The 12,730-nt window shown below is 43.7% G+C and overlaps 1 protein-coding gene across 2 annotated transcripts in view; it reads left to right on the top strand.

Annotated features, from left to right (window-relative positions):
- Positions 1–333: 333 nt before the first annotated feature.
- LOC134349755 (interleukin-13 receptor subunit alpha-2-like) overlaps positions 334–12,730 on the top strand; it is a 98,685-nt gene continuing 86,288 nt past the window's right edge. For both annotated transcript variants that reach the window (XM_063054571.1, XM_063054570.1), the window contains exon 1: positions 334–633. The gene's annotated coding sequence lies outside the window, so the exon portion shown is untranslated. The remainder of the gene's footprint in view (positions 634–12,730) is intronic.

Raw genomic sequence — 12,730 nt, 5'->3', positions numbered from 1 at the left:
TATTATGTATTTTTATTCAAGGCTTTGGGCAGCCCATCCCTAAGTGCCCTTGGTGAATTGTGGTGAGATGCCTTCCGGAACAGCTGCAAACATTTTTTAAAAAGTGCTGATTGGGAGAGAATTCCGGGGTTTTGACCCAGCAAAGGTGAAGGAAAAGCAATATTTTTCCCGTAAGTCAGGATGCTGTGTGGCTTGGAGGGCAAATTCGAGGGGGTGGTACTGCCCGTACTTTTGCTGTCCTTGCCCTTCTAGCCAGTAGGGGGCGTGGTCTTGGAAGGTTGCTGCCCAAGGAGTCCATGCGAATGGGATTTCAATCCGATTTAAACTTGTGCTTTTGTGATTTTAAAAGGAAGGGACTAAATCGAGCTAGAAAAAAGTCGAACCAAAACTGGCTCGTGTTCTGTTTCGCTGCGTCCAAGGACCTTGGCTTCACAGATTAAGGCATATCAGATGATCAGGAAGTTTTGTTTATTGGAGCAGTGACCACAACAGAAGAGCAGAGAGGGACTTTCCAATATATTAGCAGTCTTCACACACTGAGCCGCAAAAGCAGAACACACTAAGCGACAGAGTAAGTCGGTGCCGACGAAGCAGCATCTGCCTTGTACTTGGAGACAATCTCAAGAAAGGAAGGTAAGGTTCGATTCCATCTTACAACTCAAGCTTTTTCATCGGTTATTTCAATTCAAATAACTAAAGGTATTTGTTTTAAAGAAACAAACACGTGATCGTTAAGACAACTTTTCAACTAACTGCTCTGGCACTCTAGATCCCATCGCCCGGCAACTCTAGTTTAAACCCCACCGTGCAGTATTAACAAACCTTCCCACTGGGGATAGTAGTCCCTGTCCAGTTCAAATGCAAACCGATCCTCCTATACAGTCCCCACCTTCCCTGGAAGAGAGATCAATGATCCAACAATCTTACGCTCTTCCTTCTACACCAATCCTTGGCACGTATTGAACTGTATAATCTTCCTAGTTCCGTCCTCACTAGCACGTGGCATGGGTAGCAATCCAGACAGCACACTCCAGGAGGTCCTGCCCATTAATTTAGCACCCAATTCCGTACGCAGAACCTCGTCACTCGTACCACCCATTGATACCTACATGGACCACAACTTCTGGCTGTTCACCCTCCCACTTAAGAATGCTGAGGACTCGATCCGAGATATATATCCGGGAGGCAACATACCTCCTGGGAATCTCGTTCTCGCTCACAGAACCTCCTGTCCGTTCCCCTAACTAACGATTCCCCTATCACTATAGCATGCCCCTCCTCCCCCATTCCCTTCTGATTCCCAGAGGCAGACTCGGTGCCCGAGACCCGACCAATGTGACTTTCCTCTTTTAGGTCATCTTCCCGCCCCCCACCCCCGAACCCCGACAGTATCTAAAGCCTGTTGTTGAGGGGGATGGCCGCAGGGGTAGTCTGCACTGGCCCCTTATCCTCCTTACCGAGTCCTGCACCTCAGGCGTAACTACCTCTCTATGTCCTATCACCCGCTCAAGCTTCCCGAATGATCCAATTTTCATCCAGTTCCAGCTCCAACTCCTTGATGCAGATTTGTTAGAAGCTGGAGCTGGAAGCGCTTCTTACAGTCGTAGTTGTCAGGGATACTGGAGGTTTCCCTTCCTTCCCACATCCCGCAAGAGGAGCATTTCACTATCCTACCTGGCATCTCTACTATTCTAGCTGACTTAACCTCGAGCTTTTCTTTTTTTTTTGCCTTCTCTGGATGAAGTCTCTGGCTGAAACCTCGAAGAGCTAAAGCCTCAAGATCACTACTCAGACGACAGCCGCTGTGCTTGTGTTTGCTTTAATTTGCTCTTGCTAATCAATCCCAAACGTCGAATGGGCGCTGGTCAAAGCTCTTTTTCACTGACCCGACTCGCTGCTGCCTTGTGCTCGGGCAGTGGAGCTGACTGTAGTCCCCTTCTCTTAGACTTCTGATGTCTGGATTGGCCGCTGGTCAAAGCTCTCTTTCGCTCCAGGGACTCGTTGCGAAGTTACAGGAAGCCAATGGCAGAGTAACTAGGCTCTCATCCTGGTTTTAATTAAAATCCATCAGCGGGGTTCTAAATGAGTTGAGTTTGTCAATAGATTGCTTTGGAAGGCCAGTAAAAAGTGTATTGCTGGAATCTAGTCTATTCCATATAAAAGCATACGTTAGTTTTGTAGCATCATCACGTGACTGACACGAGTGCATATTTGCGATGCTTCTTAAGTGTCGACATGCTCTCTGGTCATTTCTTCACGTGGGAGTTAAACTTCAAATCCAAATCAGGGGTTACACCCTGATTTTTACAAGGGGAGCCAAGATTGCATGTTTCTTAAGAACTTTATTTCTTTTGGCTATGGGGCCCGGCCAAAATCATTCCATTTTCATCTTCATTTAGTTCTTGGAAATTGTTGTTCATCCACTTGTTTATTGTTGCCAAGCCAGAAGGAGAGAAAGTATTACAGACATCGCACCCTGCAAACACTCATTTCAGGGAGGTCTCAACCTCATAGCAGTCTGTGTCAATGAATTTGTTAATTTTGCAAGACATCAGATTCACAAGTGTTTTCTGAGACAGCTGACTTCTAAATTCCGTCTTAATGTGACACACCATGCTGAATGCCCTTTCTACATCACAATTAGAATTTGGCGGCACCAAAAGCAGCTTCATCAACTGGAAGAGCTCTTTGAATCTCAACTGCCCTGTGCTCACAGATTTTACTTTGGACAGCTTCCCCCAGAACTCATCAACTGGCAAACTTTTGTAGTTTGGCATCAGTCCTTCAAGGTTAGTTGAGACATAATCTAGGACTCACCTCAACATGTCTTTTACAGTCATTTAACCCAGCATGGGCAATAGAAAAGTCACTGTTGCAAACAGTGCAGTGAGCAACACTGTCATTATTTTTGACCTCTATTGGGCAGGGGTACACTTTAGTGTAGTCTGGGGTGACGTACGTTTTATATTTTTTTTGGAACACTCTGCCATGGCGCTGTAGGACACTAAACTGAACTGATGGACAATGAAAGAGAGAGAGAGGTCGACTGTAAAACCTGCCCACAGAGAAAACTGATAGGTCTTCTTAGCACAAAGAGAGACCAATCAGGATGCTCTCCCCTCTCCCCTCTGGGAGCCACTATCAATATGCGGGAGACTCCCGGAACTTCTAGGAGAGGTGGGATGTCTGGTATTATTATTATCATCATCAGACTCAAGCTAGATATGCAATTGTGTTATCTGCATAACTGTGGACATCAAGTTTATGCTGTCAGATTATGTCTCCTAAGGGGAGCAGGTATAAGGAGAAGAGTTTGGTAACAAGACAACTTTCCTGAGCAACACCAGAAGGTCTAACTCTGCTCCTATGCTCTCTCAGTGCCAGCTGACAAATGGAGTGCAATCATATACAAATACTTCTTCTTGTCATTGGCATAGTGGAAGAGTATCCACAATCTTGTACCCATTAACACCAAGAATACAATACAGGGAAGCCCAACCCTGTCTCTAGTTGCTTGTTCATTCACAGAATGTTTGAGCTGTTTTCTTTTTTGCTTCTTGCCCTGGTCCAGTGCATTTCAGTTTGGAGACAAAGACTCAGGGAACAAGTGCCCGGTCAAATATATACCAGGATGGGTAAAGATGGTAGATATCCATCCCTGCAAGACATTCATGTGCCATTTTTAAATGAACAGTACAGCACAGTAACAAGCTCTTTGGCCCATGAAGTTGCTCTGAACATTTTAACCTACACCGCAATCAATCTCCTCCTGCCTTCCCACATAGTCCTCCATTTTTCTTCCATCCATGTGCTTATCTAAAAGTTTTTTAAAGTCCCTAATGTATCTGTCTCTGCCACCACCCCTGGCAGGATGTCCTATGCTATCACTACTCACTTTGTAAAAACCCTACCTCTGGCATTATATATTATTGGAATCAATTTAAAATGATCTCCTCCCATACTAGCCATTTCCACCCGGGGGGGTAAAAGCTCTTCAGCATGAGGGTAAACTTCACTTAGAGGGTCATGATAGTGTGGAACGAGTTGCTGGTGCAAGTGGTGCATGTGAGCTTGATTTGAACGTTTAAGAGAAGTTTGGACAGGTACATGGATGGTGGGGTATGGAGGCATATGGTCTGGGTGGAGCTGATGGGACTAGGCAGTTTAAATGGTTCAGCATGGACTAGATGGGCCGAAGCTCCTGTTTCTGTGTTGTACTTCCCCAAGACTCTAGTTGTATACTTGATCTATACCTCTTACTGTCTTGTACACCTCTATCAAGACACCTCTCATCCTCCTTCACTCTAAGAAAAGCCCTAACTTGCTCAAACTTTCCTCATGCTCTCTAATCCAGGCAGAATCCTGGTAAACCTCTTCTGCACCCTCATTCCTGTTGGTTGGAGACACAAGAGAGACTGCAGATGCTGGAAATCCATTTTAAAAGACAATTTAAGAAATTCATTTTTATTTTGTTGAGTTGAATTTGACTTACCAATGATAATGGTTCAAGCCCTGACAAAATGATTCTACAACACTATGAAAAGCTCTTGTGTCTCTGGAGCGTAAGTCCAAATTTCCACATGCCAGTAACAGTCACAACAATACCATAATTAGCCAAACTTACTGAGCCGTTGATAGCTTAGAATTAAGGTTAAGTGTCCTTCAGTACTTTTCTGGTCAGAGGGTGCAAACCTGGTTCTGCATTGCTTGTAGATTCAAGGCTACTGGTATCAATGTGCTTTGAATCTATTTTGCAATTGGGATGTCACAAAAAAGAGAAAGTAGAAATATGTTAAATGTCCCTCAAGCCCTGTTATGCTACCCAACAGGAACACTGCTGGGTCAGTGCCTTAGGACAGTATTGGAATTCAAATGGAAAGAAGCCTTAATAATACTTAACAAAAATTTTACAACAGTGGGGCCTTATTCACTGAATCACTATTCAGACATTTTGCCAGGTTAAGAATAAGCAATTTACTGATTTCAGTTGGGATCCTGAGGCTAAATATCAAGCAATACAGTGTCTCTTAAAAAGTATTCACCCCTGCTGACTTGGCCTCTCCAGGGCATTAACTTTGTTGTTTTTAAGCCATTCCTGTGTAGTTTTGGCTGTATGCTTGGAGTCATTGTCTTGATGGAAAACAATCTCCCAAGTCGCAGTTCTCTTGCAGACTGCATCTTGCGGACTCCCTGTATTTTGCTGCATTCATTTTACTTTCTACCTTCACAAGCCTTCTGGGGCCTGCTGCAGTGAAGCATCCTCACAGCATGATGCACCCATCAGCATGCTTCATGGTAGGGATCACACAAGAAATTCTGGAGGAACTCAGCAGACCAGGCAGCATCTATGGAAAAAAGTACAGTCAACATTTCGGGCCAAAAAGAGATACAGGGCTGGAGAAGATGGAGTCCAATAGGACAGAACAGAAGGCCATGGTAGGAAGAAAAGGGAGATGGGTACCAGAGGGAGGTGATGGGCAAGCAAGGAGATAAGATGAGAAAGGGGATGGGGAGAAGGCATTACCAGAATTTTGAGAAATCAATGTTCATGCCATCAGGTTGGAGACTACCCAGATGGAATATAAGTATTGTTCCTCCAACCTGAGTGTGGCCTCATTGCAACAGTAGAGGAGGCCATGGATCCTCATCTTTTTTTTTTCTCCAGTCTGGCTGAAGGGTCTCAGTTTGAAACATCGACTGTACTCTTTCCATAGATGCTGCCTGGCCTGCTGAGTTCCTCCTGCATTTTGAGTGTGTTGCTTGGATTTCCAGCATCTGCACATTTTCTCCTTTTCACGGTAGGGATGGTGTGTGTGGGTGATGATATTGCTGTGTTTGGCTTACACCAAACATAGTGTTTAGTCAGATGGCCAAAATCTCAATTTCAGTTTTATCAGACCATAGAACCTCCTTCCAGCTGATTTCAGAGTCTCCCATATGCCTTCTGGCAAACTCTAGCTGAGATTTCATGTGAGATTTTTTTTACAACAGTGGTTTTCTCTTTGCCACTCTCCTATAAGTCTGTGACAGGTGAAGCACCCAGGCAGCAGTTGTTCTCTGCCTTTTTTGCCACTGAAGTTTGTAACTGCTCCAGAGTTGTCATCGGTCACTTGGTGACTTCCCTCACTAGTCCCCTTCTTGCACAGTCACTCTGTTTTTGAGGACAGCCTGCTCTAGGCAGATATACAGCTATTCTTTCCATTTCTTGATGGTTGACTTTATGTATGTGGTCTCACAAACTACTTTTGTGTTTTGAATTAATTTGATGTTTTATTCATAAGGTCTGAATAATTTTAAATTTCTTCAGTGACTTGTGGTAAAGACTTGGATAGGGAAGGATGGATTTAAATACGAGAGGAGATCTAAATTTATGGCATTGAAACAATGGAAGCTAATGTAGTTCACTGACAACATGAGCAAGTCTTTGTAGATGACAGACTTCTGGAAAAGTAAGTTTGCAGTGGGAGACAGGCAATTTTAAAATTTGAGATATAGCGTGGAATAAGCCATTCTGGCCCTTCGAGTCGTGCCGCCCAGCAATCCTATGTCTTTGGACTGTGAGAGAAAACCAGAGCACCCGGAGGAAACCCACAGTCACAGGGAGAACGTTTAAACTACTCGCAGGCAGTGGCAGAAATTTAACCCTGGTCACCTGTACTGTAAAGCATTGTGCTAACCACTACGCTAAATGGTGAAGAATATATGATATGTGTCAGAGCATGATAGGAAGATGTGAATACTAAGATAGAGTCCAAGCCAAAGATTAAATGGTATTTATAATAGAGGTACTAAGAGCTTGAGGAAAAACTTGGGGTGGATGGGAGAACAGTAGTCAAAAAAATGATTACAAATGAATACATATTTGAAAGCCAAACAACTTAGAAACTGGGACGTGAGCCAAGAAAAGAAAGAAAGCTTTTCTATGAAGTGTGTAGTTACCATTTGGAAAATCTTCAACCGTTCCCAGAATGTGAATTACATTTCAGATGATTCAGTCTGATTCGTAAGTCATCAGGGACCCCCACCATACAGGTCTCTACTTGCTCTCACCATCAGAAAAGAGGTACAGGAGCCTCAGGGCTCTCACCACCAGGTTCAGGAACAGTTACTACCCTTCAACCATTTTGCTCTTGAACCAAAGCGGTTAACTTCACTCAGCTTCACTTGAACTGTTCCCACAACCAAGGACTCTTCACTTCATGTTCTCGATACTTACTGCTTATTTATTTATCATTATTAATACTTCTTTCTTTTTCTATTTTCAGTTTTTTGCATTTTGCACATTGCTTGGCCACCTCGTTGGTGCAATCCTTCACTGAGTTTATTATGGTTAATAGATCTATAGGGTATGCCCAGAAGAAAAAGAATCTTGGGATAGTATATGGTGACATATCCTATGTCACCATATAGTCATAGTCATATTTTATTGATCCCGAGGGAAATTGGGTTTCATTACAGTTGCACCAACCAAGAATAGAGTATAAATATAACAATATAAAACCATAAATAATTAAATAATATTATGTAAATTATGCCAGGAAATAAGCCCAGGACCAGCCTATTGGCTCAGGGTGTCTGACCCTCCAAGGGAGGAGTTGTAAAGTTTGATGGCCACAGGCAGGAATGACTTCCTATGACGTTCTGTGTTGCTTCAAAGTTCAAAGCAAATATAATAATACATTTGCTTTGAACTTTTATTTGTTCGTGATTTGAACATATGCAAGGGGAATTTGATTAGCAAAAGTAATTTGCATTTTCATTTGCCCACTATCAGTGTAAACCCAGACTAGAGAAACACAATAACTTCTGAAGTTCTAAGGGATGCGGTGAGCTAAACAAATTAAATGTGAGGTACGAAACAAAGGTCAACTGAGGCAAATTTCTCTCATTTCTTCAAATGCTGTCCTCTCACTTTCCCTTTTCAAACCTTGTCAAACTTCTATAGATCACAGTGCAAAGGGACTTGGAAGTCCTTGTGCAGGATTCCCTAAAGGTTCATTTTCAGATTGAGTGGGTGGCGAGGGAGGCAAATGCAATGTTAGTATTCATTTCGGAAGGACTGCAAAATCAAAACAAGAGAGTAATACTGAGGCTGTATAAAGTACTAGTGAGGCCCCACATGGAGTATTGTGAGTAGTTTAGAGCCCCTTATCTAAGAATAGATGTCCTGATATTAGAAAGAGTTCAAAGGAAGTTTATGAAAATGATTGCAGGAATGAAAAGCTTATTAGATGAGAAGTGTTTGATGGCTATGGGCCTGTATTCACTGAAATTCAGAAGAATGAGTTGATATCTTATTGAAACCTATTGAATGTTAAAGGTCTTGATAGAGTGGATGTGGAGAGGATGTTTCCTGTGGTTGGGGAGTCTAAGACCAGAGGACATTGAGAGATAGCCATATAGACAGAGATGAGGAGGAATTTCTTTAGTCAGAGAGTGATGAGGTCTATGGAAGGCAGAAGTTGATGGATTTTTGATCAGTAAGGGGTGCTGGAAAAGGCAGAAGACTGGGGATGAGAGGGAAGTGAATCAGCTATGCTGAAATGGCAGAGCAAACTTGAGGGCCATATAGCCTAATTCTGCTCCTCCATAGTTTTCTACTTGTGCTATCCTGACTGGTTGTTGTTAGGCTTGTCTGGACGTGAACCCAGGTCTCTAGTGTGGCAGTCCGGAACTCTACCACTGTTCGGAAGGGACCGACTGAGAAATGATCCAAGGTGCAGATGAATGTTTAGACAGGTACTTTATTGGATATTTTGCCTTTCCAGCACAGGTCCAAAACAAAGGCAATAATCCAAATCAGAAACACAGGCTGTGGTTCAATATAACAAAAACAGGAGTCCAAAAGGAGCAGACAAGCAATTCCAAAAAAGAACACACCAGACTGAATACACAGTTCTAAAGTAAAACAAGTCCAAAATGCAAAGTGCAAAAATAGCAAGGCAAGAACAAAAAAAAACACCCGAAGGGAATACTGCAGCGGAGTTATAAGACTATCAAGTGTTGGATCAAAGACTGAGCAAAGACTCAGTCCATTTCACACAGCTTAAGTACTCAAAACAAGTATTCACGGGCGTGGTCAATTATTATACAAAATAAAAATGAATTTCTTTAAATCTTACATCCGTCCCACAACATAAGGGAGTAAAAATATTTCGATATGAGGTGTCACAATGTGCAAACATGTGAATTTATAAGTTTAGTGACTTGTAGAAAGAATCTGTCCTGTAGCCTGTTGGTGCTGGCTTTAATGCTGTGGTACCGTTTGCAGGCAGAAGCAGCTGAAACTGTTTATGATTGGGGTGATTGGTTTTTCTAATGATCTCCCAGGCCTTCTTTCTGCACCTGCTGCTATAAATGTCCCCAGTGGAGGGGAGTTCACATCCACAGATGCGCTGGGCTGTCCGTACCACTTTCTGCAGTGCCCAGCAATCAAGGTTGGTGCAGTTCCCATACCAGGTGGTGATGCAGCCAGTCAGGGTGCTCTCAATGGTGCCCCTGTAGAAGGTCTTGAGGATTTGGGGGCTCATGCTGAACTTCTTCAGTTGCCTGAGATAGAGGAGGTGCTGTTGTGCGTTTTTTGTCACACAGCCAGTGTGTACAGTCCGGGTGAGATCATCGGTCATGAGTGTACCGAGGAACTTGAAACTACTCGCCCTTTCAACTGCTGACCCATTGATGTTGATTGGGGTGAGCCTTTTTCCATTCCTCCTGCAATCCACAATCAGCTCTTTTGTTTTTTGGACATTGAGGGACAGGTTGTTATCCTGGCACCACTTTGTCAGGGTGTCAACCTCTCCTCTGTAGGCTGTCTCATTACCACTAGAAATAAGGCCCATCAGAGTCATGTCATCTGCAAACTTGATCAGAAGATTGGAGCTGTCTGTGGCAGCACAGTCATGGGTGTAACGGGAGTAGAGAAGGGGACTTGGGACACAACCCTGGGGGGCACCTGTGTTGAGGGTCAGAGGGGCAGAGGTCAGGAAGCCCATCCTTACCACCTGTTGGCTATCTGATAGGAAGTCCAGGATCCAGCTGCACAAGGCAGGGTGCAGGCTGAGGTCTCTGAGCTTCCTCTCAAGTCTGGATTGAATTATGGTGTTGAATGCTGAACTGTAGTCCAGAAACAGCATTCTAACGTTGGCATTCCTCTTCTCTAGGTGAGTGAGGATGGTGTGTAGTGCTGTCGCTATGGCATCATCAGTAGACTGGTTCCTTCAGTAGGCGAATTGTAGGGGGTCCAGTGTGGGTGGTAGCAAGCTGCAGATGTAGTCCTTGACCAGCCTCTCAAAGCATTTGCTTATTGTTGAGGTGAGAGGGTGCCAATTATTCAGGCACGGAAGCTTGATTTTCTTAGGTACAGGGACAATGATGGACAATTTGAAACAGGAGGGCACTACACACCAGAAAAGGAAGAGATTAAAAATATCCATAAACACGCCAGCTAGCTGTTCCGCACACACATTGACGCCATCCCAAACGAGTAACACAGAAAGGCTAGAATGCTTAGAAACCAGACACCCACTAAGAGCTTCTGGTGCAAACACGAGGAATTCTGCAGATGCTGGAAATTCAAGCAACACACGTCAACGTTGTTGGTGAACGCAGCAGGCCAGGCAGCATCTCTAGGAAGAGGTACAGTCGACGTGTCGGGCCGAGACCCTTCGTCAGGACTAACTGAATTGTCGACTGTACCTCTTCCTAGAGATGCTGCCTGGCCTGCTGCGTTCACCAGCAACTTTGATGTGTGTTGCAAGAGCTTCTGGTGGACAACTGTGGGGTGGACCCAAAAGTCCTGACAGTTGGATCATGGCATGGGATAGAACCATTAATGCCCAAGAATGGAAAAGCTGGGCAAAAGTAGTGAATACAGCCCAGTCCATCTCAGGCAAAGCCCTCCCCTCCATTGAGCACATCTACACGAGAGAATAGAGCAGTGGGCTAAGCATGTATTCTTGAGTTGCATCATTGTTGATCGTCCGTGAGGAAGAGATGCTACTTCCGTTCCACAGAGACTATCGTTTCCTGGTGAAGAAGACATTTGCAGAGGGAGGCACAGGGGCCCAGGTTTTAGAGCTTGTCGATTAGAACTAATGGTATGATTGTGTTGAACACTGAGTTGTAGTCAATAAACAGCAGCTTGACATATTGTCCAGATGATTCAAGGCCGAGCGGAGAGTTATTGAGATTGCACCCACTGCAGACAGATTGTGGTGATGGGCAAATTGTTGCAGGCCCAGATCCTTGCCTAGGCAGACTGCAGCTATGCCTAGCCACAAGATTGCCGACAACCATTGTTGGCAGATTATCAGATGGTGATGAGGAGGCGTACAGAACTGAGACAGATCAACTGGTTGAGTGGTGTTGCAACAACAATCTCGCATCCAACGTCATTTACACCAAGGAATTGATTGTGGACTTCAGGAATAGGAAGTCGAAGTAACACAAATCAATCCTCATTGAGGGATCAGAGTGGAAAGGGTGAGCAGTTTCAAGTTCCTGGGTGCCAGAATCTCTGAAGATCTTTCCTGGGCCCAACCTATTGATGCAATTACAAGGAAGGCTATATTTCATTAGGCATTTGAGGAGAATTGGTATATCATAAAGATACTTGCAAATTTCTACACACATACCATGGACAGCAATCAAACTGGTTGCGTCACCATCTAGCATGGAGTGGCCACTGCACAGGGTCAGAAAGAAGGGCAGCATCCAGAATGCCTTTAAAAGGGGCAGAGGTCCTCAAAAAGATGGCATACATCAACAAGGAACCTATCACCAGGTCATGCCTTCTTCTCATTGTTACTATCAAGGAGATACAGGATACACACGCCACTGGTATTAACCTGGTTCTGATTCTGATACAAGGAGTGTGGTCACAGCATCCATCGTCAAGGACCTCCAGCATCCACTTCTCTTCTCACTGCTGACATCGAAAAGGAGGTATAGGAGCCTTCGCTCCCACGCCACCGGGTTCAGAAACAGTTATTACTCCTGGATAAGTTCACTCATTACAACACTGAACTGATTGCACAACCTATGGACTCACTTTGAAGGACTCTACAACTCCTGTTCTCACTATTATTTATTTACTTATTTATTGTTTGATTAATTGTATTTGCAGAGTTGAGTCCTTTTGCACGTTGATTGTTTGTCACACTTTGTTTGTGTGTAGGTTTTCGTTAATTCTGTTGTATTTCTTCAAAGTAAATTTATTATCAAAGTACATATATGTCTTCATATACTACCCTGAGATTGATTTGCTTGTGGGCATTCACAGAAAACAAAAAGAAACACAATGAAAACTGCACTCAAAGACATAGACACCAAAATCCTAATGGAAAGACGAGCACTCTGAAGGACTCACTCTGCTTCTGTTTTATAATTGCTGCCAGACTGGCTGTTTCCAGCACTTCCTGACTTTAATTTCAGATTTTCAGGATCCACAGCTCTTTTTCCTGTTGTGTAAGAATCTTACCCTGACTGACTTTTTAGTAATGCCAGTAAAGCAAAAATCTGTCTGAAACCTTCCAAAATTCCAGATGAGCAATTGCTTTGCAGAACCTTTTAGGAAAGATTGAATTCTTGTAATAGACCAGAATAGCCTTTGTGATTGAGTTAGAATGTACTGGTGTTTTGCTGTAAAGGAGGGAACTTCCGAAATGATCTACTAATTCGTGGAAGATGCTCTATATATTTGCAACACTTCATTTTTTTTTTTGGTTATTCT

The sequence above is a fragment of the Mobula hypostoma genome, chromosome 7 (assembly GCF_963921235.1).
Source record: "Mobula hypostoma chromosome 7, sMobHyp1.1, whole genome shotgun sequence".
Lineage (NCBI taxonomy): Eukaryota > Metazoa > Chordata > Chondrichthyes > Myliobatiformes > Myliobatidae > Mobula > Mobula hypostoma.
This window is presented reverse-complemented; position numbering and strand designations above follow the sequence as displayed.